Consider the following 10,533-nt stretch of genomic DNA (forward strand, 5'->3'; position numbering starts at 1 on the left):
TAACTACTGTGGAGATATAAACGAGTGCAATAAAACTTCATTTCAGTCAGGTGCTGAAATGAAAAAGATCGATTATGCAAAATATTCAGGATTTATTATGCGTATATATCTGTGAAGATAGTAAATGTTGTTCACAACATGATATTTGGATGGTCGGCCATCTTGAATTTCGAATAGGCTGTTTCTATAGGCCAGTTTCTAGATAAGATTGAGACATGAAATTAGTGTTGAATCCCATATTTACTAGGTTAAATAACCCGTTTGTGGGTTTTAACATAAAAAGTCACACTACTGGCTAGAACCGTCTAAGCAAGCCTCACACATAACTGTGAAGAACCCATTATACCTAGTAGTTGTGCTACTTATATGGACTCACCCTGAACATACTATTTAACATATTTATACAGACTGGCGGAGTAGTACTCATAAGTGGAAATGATATCACTCATACATATTTACTGCACAGTTTTTATTAGCGAGATCGATTGTAAGACAAACGTTGAAATTGAACAAATTGAGCGAGCAAATTGATGTTAATCTGTATATGGTAAATGTAGGTTTTTGTTTTAGAGTTAGTAGAGTACCTGTGATGATGACATCATATTAGCACTGTAAAAACGACAAAATTTAGATTAATAATTAGTTGAGGTATTACTGTTTAAATAATGTATGGTACGTTGTTATCTAGCATATAAAAGAACAGAGTTCATTAGTAACGACACAATGCATGGAAAAAATACAATTGAAATCGGGTCAGTGTTTTCATCTAGACACCTCGTGTTTATGCATTGATAGACCTGAGCACTCTTCTTGGATATACTAACCGACTATCTAGGCCACAGACAGAGATATTGTATCTTTAGAAAGCCTCCATGTCCAAGAGTACCAGTTTCATTTTATTTTTCAAATAATTTACCTCTCAAAATATTTTTAATATATATTTTGACGGACGTATCATACATTTAAAAGTCCTAGAATATGTAATCACCTATGACGATACGTGAATTCAGAACACGTGTGACCGATCGTCGAACTTTCAGAATGTGTAGTCACTGTTACATATAATTTGCATAATCAAAGTGTAAACTATACTAGAAATTTACATAAGATCAACTTGTGATCGATGAATATTCATGATCTGACTAAAAAAACAGTGACAGACACTAAGTTCAAGGTGGTGCATAAAGGCAGCGATGTATTCTATTGCTCATTTTCGGGCGCCTGAATTTAAAACTAGCTTTGATGTGTGTTTTTTACTATATAACGTAATGTACCAATACTACAGACACGAAGTTTAGCGATATACTCACCGCATGCCATCATTGTGCATATCTCATGCCCATTCACGCAGTTGCTAATGGAGACAATTTTTAAAAAGGTAATAAACATATTGGCTACTTTAATTTATGGGGGCGGGGGTGAATTGACATATTGTTCGATACACATTAATGCATTTGAGAATAAACAAACGTATATATTTAAAGTCAAATTTATGATAATCGTCTTCTCAAAAGTTAATGTCTTCGTCACCATACTCACAGGTCACCTTATTCATTCCATATGCGGCACATATGACATAACCACAAACGACGAATTTTAAAAATAGCATTACACCAATTCCTTACACTTACCAAGTGTTACACCCGTCCCCTGCTGAATATGTTGTTCCATCTACGTGCCCATGACAATCTGGTCCTAAAATTAAAAAGACATATGACTGGACCTACATGTCATTAAAGTATAGCCAGATAGCATATACACTACTTTACAAAAACATTAAAACTGATTATGCCATAATATGCGTCATACATACTACATACAAGATATTCAGTTGTTCTGTTAAAACACATTATTTACACCTACACCCATCTGCAACATGCTACCTGCAAGAACACGTTTCTATTTAGATTTGGTGAACGAATGGAAATACGTAAGATAGGTTGAACTAGCTAATATGTAAAAACACGAAGCAATTTACACACTTTCTTAAATGTTCAAAAGTGACAGATATTTTGATCAACGCTTTTGAGTCACGACGTTCATGAAAATGTTTCCGTTTCAATATAAAGGTGCCAAGAACAAATTGTTCATGTATCAGCGTGAAATCAACACCCCTGAGAGATCCCGTAAACCTGAAGTGTGTATTCTATTGTTTTTGAATGGAATGCTTGGTTATCAGATTTTCAGAGATGCTACAGTTTTTTAACCAGTAATACTTTCTAGTACTCCCTTTATCACATGTGTATACCTGTTTCTAAATGTGTGAACATAAATTATATATTTTATAGCGAAATAAAATTGTGTTAGTTTGTAGTGTTGTTGATGTATACTTACCACATACCATCAAAGTACACATTTCACGCCCATTATTGCAAGTACTAGTAAAATATAACAAAAGTACATTTTAATCCCATACAGACCAAATTAGTTTTTTTTTTCAGAAGTAATAATATACATAACCGATCATGGCATCATAATATACTAAAACGAGTACACATTATTAATCGCATTCACATTCAATATCACTGATTAATTTTGAATATCGTAGCATAGAGAAGTATAACATAGGGGAACGTACCAAGTATTACATCCATCATCTGCTGGGTATGTTGTACCATCCTCGTGCCCATCACAGTCCTCGCCTGAAATTGATGATATTTTTTGACGTTGAGGCTAATGACTCTACCCTTGTTCACCATATCTAATATTGTTATTGATATTTAATTAACTTACCAATACAGTCTACTAGTTCTCCGTCAACATAGAAATCAGCATTACACCCACCACAATAATTGGCTACACACTTTGCCTCTGGATACGCTGGGCATTCCGTGACTCGACAGGGGTCGGCAAAACAGTAAACCATTGGGACACCAGGCCAACAGCCATTATCTGTTTGTGGATGTTAGAACGACACTTAATTCAGTCCATTAATTAATTGGTTATTGTCTTTAAAATGTGAATTTAATTGATAGTTGTTACGGCATTGCCCGGATGTTATAATAAGCAAATAGCATATCTATACTGATTATTGCATGACAATTTCGGATAACCTGTCCATCTTTAATATTTCATTTTCTAACTAAAAACAAACCAATTGTAATCGTTACGAATAATGGCCGAGTAAATAACACATAACATTAGTAGATATATAAACCTTTCCTATACTTATTTTACCCAATGATGAATACATTTTACTGCCTACTTGTTTTTCTTCGGCGCTATAAATACAGATTGTTGTCCCCTTAAAAATGTGCATTTTTTCATCTAAAAAGCTATAAGTTCACTATAATGAAAAATACATATTTTCGGTCACAATAAACTCTTGGGTAGATTTAGGACAATAGCGTGCCTTGTGTATATTGAGTATCGATTTCAGAATGTTTGAATAAACTACGTATTGTTTTCAGTGAAAACGCGATTCCTTTTATTTTAAAAACTATATATCCTATAATTTAAGACACTTCATATTAGCTAATATGTACAAGAATCGTTTGTGAATATTTCAGACAAATAGGTTAAGATGGTGTTAACTTAAATTGTTTTCAATTTTCTATTCTAATTTTCATAACTTATCAGTTGATCAATGTACAAAGTGATGCTTTATATTCAAGGTAAGTATGAGCTTGTTGAATGACCTCATTGAGTATATAAATTGTATGCAAATAAATAAATTTGTTTGTTAAAACAATAACATGTTCTCATTAGCGTGTAATTTGGAAATTTGTTCATGTGTTCCATACGAGATATCAAAGCGAATTACAAAAACGTTTTATAAATATAGTATCTGTTCTGGAAACTATTGTTGCAATACGGTAACAGTGGATTGCTTGTAATTTTGTGATACGTCTAGATCGCTCCTCTTTTCTCGGTGTTATCTGGTATATTTTACACACAGCGCGCCATCGTTATTATATCGTCGTAAGTATGACTGTCCGAATAATTAATGACAACTTTGAAAGCTCAAGCTTGTCGTGTCTCGAGTTTTTTACAGAATTTTTTCACGATTTTTGTCATGATTGCTCAAATTTTCTGTGTTTAACTCTGAAAAGAATCAATATTAACACATTTGTAACAAGGAACAAATGGATGAAATACCAGCTGATATTTCATATCGAAACTCATACAAAATTAAATGCACTGTTGAAACATCTAAATAAATATTATCTAAAATATTAACATTTATTTTGTCTACTAGCGGGGCTTCCAAGATAATGTCAATAATATAAAACAAAAGTGGGGAATACAAATTCGGAAAACAGATTTGGGAAACTTGTATTCAAGATCATTTTCATGTGACACTTCAATCACCATTTTTACCTTTTCCCCTCCTGTATATAGATATAGAACACTGAAAGTCAAGCATTTTTCAATAGCAATGATTCTAATTGTGTTAAATATATAGTAGTCACGATTCTATCTATTGTTGTAAGAACTGATGCAATACTACACTACAAGAAAGATGAAAATATCAGTGTGCTACATTTTACTCATTGGCAGCACATTTCTCGAGTTTGAAGGCATACGTTTTGACTAGATATCGACATCATAATGGCAATAACACATATGCGGTTAAATTTCTATAGAATAGTTAAACACAAAATTTAAAGAGAAACAATCTTGTAATGTCACATTCCGATATATTATTGATCCATCATATTTCCATTAACAATCCTAATTTCAGTGATTATATTTCAATGATATATCCTGCTGAATTCAACTTCTTCTCCTTCATACATATTCAGATTTGTGCATTGAATTTAACATCGGCTATTAAGTGGATTTTAATTTTCTATACCTTCATAGCAATGTCCTATACTCTCCCACGTATGCGGTATACATATTCCAGTCCAGTCCTATGTGGGTTTCTGGGTATATGCGGACTTTTTAAAGACATATTGTCTTCTCTCGTCAAACTGTTAAACCCATAGTTTTGTAGCGAACGACACTACTTCACAGACGATGATCTGATGACATAAATGCCACTTGTGTAATTATGTTATTACACTTCAATATGAAATAAGCTTGTTCCCCCGTTAAATGTAAAACTAATAAGACGAGGCACTATCTCATCCATGCTGATAATCAACAATTCACGATCGTAGAAATTTGATGGGGATGCAAATCATTGGAAAACATTTGGGTCAAATAGAAAACTAGGGTATTGTATAACACTATTATAACTCGCCTATATCAGCAATGATTTTCTTATAGTCGCTCAATGCACAAAGACACTAAAGGGAAATCATTTAGTGTTCACTATTTATACTTACAATTGATTCACAATTGAGAGAAATGCAGTTGACTTAATTGCATGCACATATTGTAAGAGACCCGATGAAACGATGTTCCATCCGTTCAGAGTGGAATAATACATCAATTAATCTCCATCATTCATTGATAGATAGATTCCGAGTATCACACTTGATACTAGCCCCTTTATTGTGTTTCTCAACATGTGATTTTTGATACTAGCAAAAAAATGACCAATAACCTGAGTAATATATGCTATTAAAATAATCGAATTTGCATTTCACATATGAAAGTAATAAATGGTTGGGAAACGTTATGCCATGTTATAAATATATTAAACATATTAAAACATTTGAAATGACACAGAATCATAAATAGTATAACACCTCTACAAATTAAAGGGCTGTAATCTAAGTGGAATACTAGTTTATGACTATAGTTTTATGCTTCATGATGTAACTCTCACCAAAAGGGTTTAGTCACACAACAAACTTTGCCGATTGACATAATATTGACAGAATAAACAGCATACCGTCAGGTTCCATGCACACATGACCGCATCCAGTGCTGCAACACTTCATAGTACCATCACAGTCTTCATCGTCACCGCAGAGTTCTACACACATGCTACCTCCTTGTGGAATGGGACATTCCCCAGGCTTGTCAACTATTAAATAATACACACATAAACTCACATTCAGTTAGAAGATTTAAATGTGGCGCTGTATAGTAAATGTATTAATAAATGAGTAGAGGAGTTATTCTGGGAAACATCCTAATGTTTAGGTCTGATGGAGTATAATGAATAATACCTTCACACTGTCTACAAGTACAAAGTGTTTATTGTATGATCCAGTTTGTTTAATTAGCATGTTAGTTATGTAAATATTCTTTATAATTTATAGCATTATAATATATGCATGTCAAACTATGTAAGGACCAACTTACAGCAATAATGTCAAGAGTTGAAATAAAACATAATTAGAACAATGGCCAGCCGTGCCATACAATGATGTGACACGGGTTTTACAGTCTGGGATAAAAGTGAAAATAAATTGATAAGCAAACGTCGTTAGAACAGTTCAAATTATTAAATGTGGTATACCTGTACAGTCCACTTCTTTTCCCTTGTGATAGAATACAGCATTACAACCACCACAAAAGTTAGCCACACATCGTGCTCGTGGGAAAAGTGGACAAGTTTCGACTTCACATGGATCAATCGAGCACTGAAGCTCAGGAACACCAGGGGGACATTTTTTACCTGTCAAAAAATTCATCCATGTATATATACGTTCACTAAATCGAAAATAAGCATCTTATTTGAAACAAGATTAAAGAAATTTTAGATAAACCAAGCCTTATTATTATAAGATCTACATACCTGCCTTCCTTGTGTCTACGTATTTGGCCTAAAACGGACAACAATAAGATGTAATTCCATTTTAACGTTGTTACTACGAAACATTTATCATTTAATACATTGCGAACTTAGAAGAAAAAAAAATGCTTCTCTTAAAATATATTGTAATTTATTACAATTATTTATAAAATTTAAATAAGAATTATTCTCTTAAATTACACCGGATTCAGGTTTCGCAATATATCATTGATCACATGAAGATGGGGAAATACTTTTCTCAAATAGTCTAATCAGTCTAACGATACAATGCATCTAGTATTTCGAACACAATCACCTTTGCATATACTTTGAGTGTTGTGCATTGTTAAATAGTGACATAATAGAAAAGAGTGATTAAATCATTAATAATTGTTTTTCCAGCCGTATTTATTGGGCTGGAAAGCTTTTTAAACTGGGTGAAATCAACACAATACATGAATGCACAAAACCCAGAATAGATTCTCAAGTGTAAATGGTTTACGGAATCAGACTGTGTTAATACTTACCGTTACAATAGTAACAATGACCACCAATATATACACAACTCGTAGCTTGTCAGATGAAAACATGATATTCTGAATGGTACGCATTCAGTTTGATTTGCTATATATGTCGTATGAGACAATAAGTGCTCGTTACATTTTGCATCCATTCAGATTTTGATTCCTCATCGGGTCATAGTTCGTCAGATTGTCTCTATTATCTAACGGCCAATCGCATTTAGTAAAATAAAAAAAAACATCGATTATCAGAACTTTTCCGTTACATTATTTGTGTGGATGTCATATCGCGGTCAAATATGGTCTTAAAATGACCTATACAGTAATTCACGAACTCTGGAAACTAATAATCTAGAATGTGTTACCATGGTGGTATTAATATATATATTTCAGGAATTCTCTCGGCTAATGATGGGTAGCAGCATATGGAAGTTAATAGTTAATTGGTATCCATGCGTATTTATTAATACTGTCACACTACTCATTACTTACGCTGTACAGTATGTTCGTGCAATAAAATTAATTTGTTTTTAATTACTCGTAAATTCATTTTCCGAATATTCAGTAAAATCATGAACATTGGCGACTGAGACCATAGTATTGTATGACATGTACTCAGATACACTGAGATACAATTGAGAAACGTTTGTTAAATTAAGTGGCATGATCAACCAGATGATTTCCTTGTGTGTTTTTTTAAATATGTGGTTTTTTTTATAAATAAGCTTCAGTTTACTTAACCCAGAAAAAAATATGTGATCATCGAACTATTTTTCGTAAAAGACAAGGGTGAAATATCCACGAAAATGTATTCATTCAGTCATTTGAGCATGCATTTATATCTAATAACATCCTGGCGCGCATCAATCAGTAAGTATACGAATAATTGGATGGCTAATATAATGTCATGTCAGATGTGCAACATCTGGGTATGTTTGCATTACTATCTGCATCGCCCCCTGTCTTCACCGTGACCACACTCAGTGGATTTATGTTTTTCTTTTTCAATAATGATTATGCCTATGAAACTCCTAATGGTTTCGTTCACCTCAAACTGACCCCGTACTACACTACATTGCTATGATACATTACTATCGTTACGATGGATGCAACTATAACATAGTAACAATTTATTTCAATTGTAATAATTTACCGAAGATCTGAACAAATGAAATTACTACACATGTTTTTTTTATAATCATATGACATACAAGTACGTACATTAATATGTCATGTGACGTGTGACGTATTGTCAAGTTCGACGTCAGGTAGACATTTTAGACTTGGAAATCGTAATATTGCTAAAAATAATAAAATACAATGCAAAGTACAATAAAATATTACACCACGATACTACTTGATCTTTGGATGTGAACGCATGCAGGTAATATTGGATACACCCATTATTGAACGCGTTGTCATTTGCTCATTATCAATTCAGTACAATTTGAATACGTTGAATTTGCATTACAACCCACGCATTCTCATGCATTTTCTAGTGAAGGGAGCTGCACCTGCCGACGAGGGCTCCGACCACAAACTTGGATGCCGGTTCCTCGTTTTCTTTGACGTCATATGAACACCTCTTGTCAGCACAGCTTAAATCTAGAGGTTGCTCAGGGGGTCCTGAATTTGGCCCTCTTGTCTTTGGAGAATACTTGGCTCTAGAGTGCGCAGGAACAACGGGATAGTAGTGATGCATATATGGCGGGTAATAATATGGGTTATACTAATATCTATTAACACCGGGTGCTGGTGGATCTGCATCTTTTGGGTCGAAATCATGTGTACATTTGATACTGGAAGGAAGTCGTCTTGGTGACGAAGGCTGTAGAATCGAATCCATGGCAAATAAGCTAACGCGACTCGATGTGGGAACGGGGGTTGTGGGCGGCGGTGTTACAATTGTTTCTTGTGTGACTGAAACAGCATGTTCCTGGACTTCCTCTTTGACTGGCATTATGTTATCACACCGGAACTTAGCCGGATTACGTCGGAACTTAGCTCGTCGGTTTTGAAATCATCTCTGTAAAGGTAAATAAATGTATCATGAATGGCATATTTACGAAGGAGGTGTTGGAGGTCGTGTCACGTTGACAGTATTGAAACATTTTTAAAAGCGCAGATGGCACACACGACATAAAATGTTAACTAAATTGACTACAATAATACTACTAGTAATGTACATACCGTGATTGTGTCAAATTCCAACTCCAGTACATCTGCTATTTGTTGGCGCTGAGCCGAATCCGGATACTGCTCTTTTTCGAATACTTGTGTGAGTCAAGTGATTTGGTAGGCATAGAAAGTGGTTCGTCGTGCCCGACTGGTTTTATGAAGTTTCTTCTGATTATTGCAACCTAAAAAAATAACAGAATAACTCATTTAGTGGTGGGTGAAAGGCTAAATATGAACATACTATTTGTAAAACCAATACTTTAGTCTGGTATTACACTTTCTGCAGAACACAATTACGAATACCTACCGCCTAGACTGGACGATGAGTTACTAAGACTCGGACTGCCGTCTCGGCTGCAATCATCATTATCACTCATACTTGGTCCTGGTGAAATCAACGAGGAATTCATAAACTCTAAAAAAAAAATGGGTGTATGAGAACATGTACTCGTCATAAACTCTGGACATTGTAAGGATTAACCAAAATAAAGTTATCGCTTGAACAGTTGGTCACGTGTCTAAATGTGACGTAATACTTTTTGAGGAGATAGTAAAAACCTTTTTCAATTCGTTTAGTTGTGTTTGTAGATATACAATCATTTGTCCTGTTGGTTCTTTTTATTTTACAAAATTGTTAAATTTGTTTCGCAGTTTACTAGTGTCAACTAATGCCAGGTAAGAAATGGTATGTTGTACTGCTACAATTCTCAAATGCAACACAGTCGTGTTCACAGTCCAGTATAGGAAGATGTGGTAAACGTGGCATACCTGGAAGGCATATTTGAAATGAGTTGCGATATGGTTTTGACAAAAGACTAACCCCGAAGCACGTATTTTATATTTTACTATTTAAATAATTTATCAGCACGATTTTTTTTGCATTGTTATAAACAACTGTGTGATTCGAGAAAAGAGCGTCTATTTCATTATTCATTATTGCCCAAGGGGACACTGTATGCTTTTGTCGAATTTATAGTCCATAGGATGAATTCATTAGAAAAAAATCATTCACAAATATTATACAGTTTTCGGTCAATTTAGATCCACTTGTGGACGGTCATTCTTCGTGGCGAGGACGTTGACGTCCAGTGAGTCTTGAATAATAACGGCAATGAGAAAGTTTGTATTATGTTATTCTATGATCTCTCCTTATAGGGCGTAACAATAACATCTCTGATCGGTTTCTGGGTTGGGTTACAT

General features: G+C 34.2%; 1 long non-coding RNA gene across 1 annotated transcript; it reads right to left on the reverse strand.

Moving 5' to 3' along the window:
- Positions 1-545: 545 nt before the first annotated feature.
- LOC100376421 (uncharacterized) lies at positions 546-1,696 on the reverse strand. Its single transcript, XR_013420666.1, has 3 exons — positions 1,632-1,696; positions 1,311-1,354; positions 546-609 (listed from the first exon to the last, which is right to left on the reverse strand). It is a non-coding gene; the product is annotated as an uncharacterized LOC100376421 (long non-coding RNA).
- Between the last annotated feature and the right edge of the window lie 8,837 nt (positions 1,697-10,533).

The sequence above is a fragment of the Saccoglossus kowalevskii genome, chromosome 7, assembly GCF_978046115.1.
Source record: "Saccoglossus kowalevskii chromosome 7, keSacKowa6.1, whole genome shotgun sequence".
NCBI classification, from domain to species: Eukaryota; Metazoa; Hemichordata; class Enteropneusta; family Harrimaniidae; genus Saccoglossus; species Saccoglossus kowalevskii.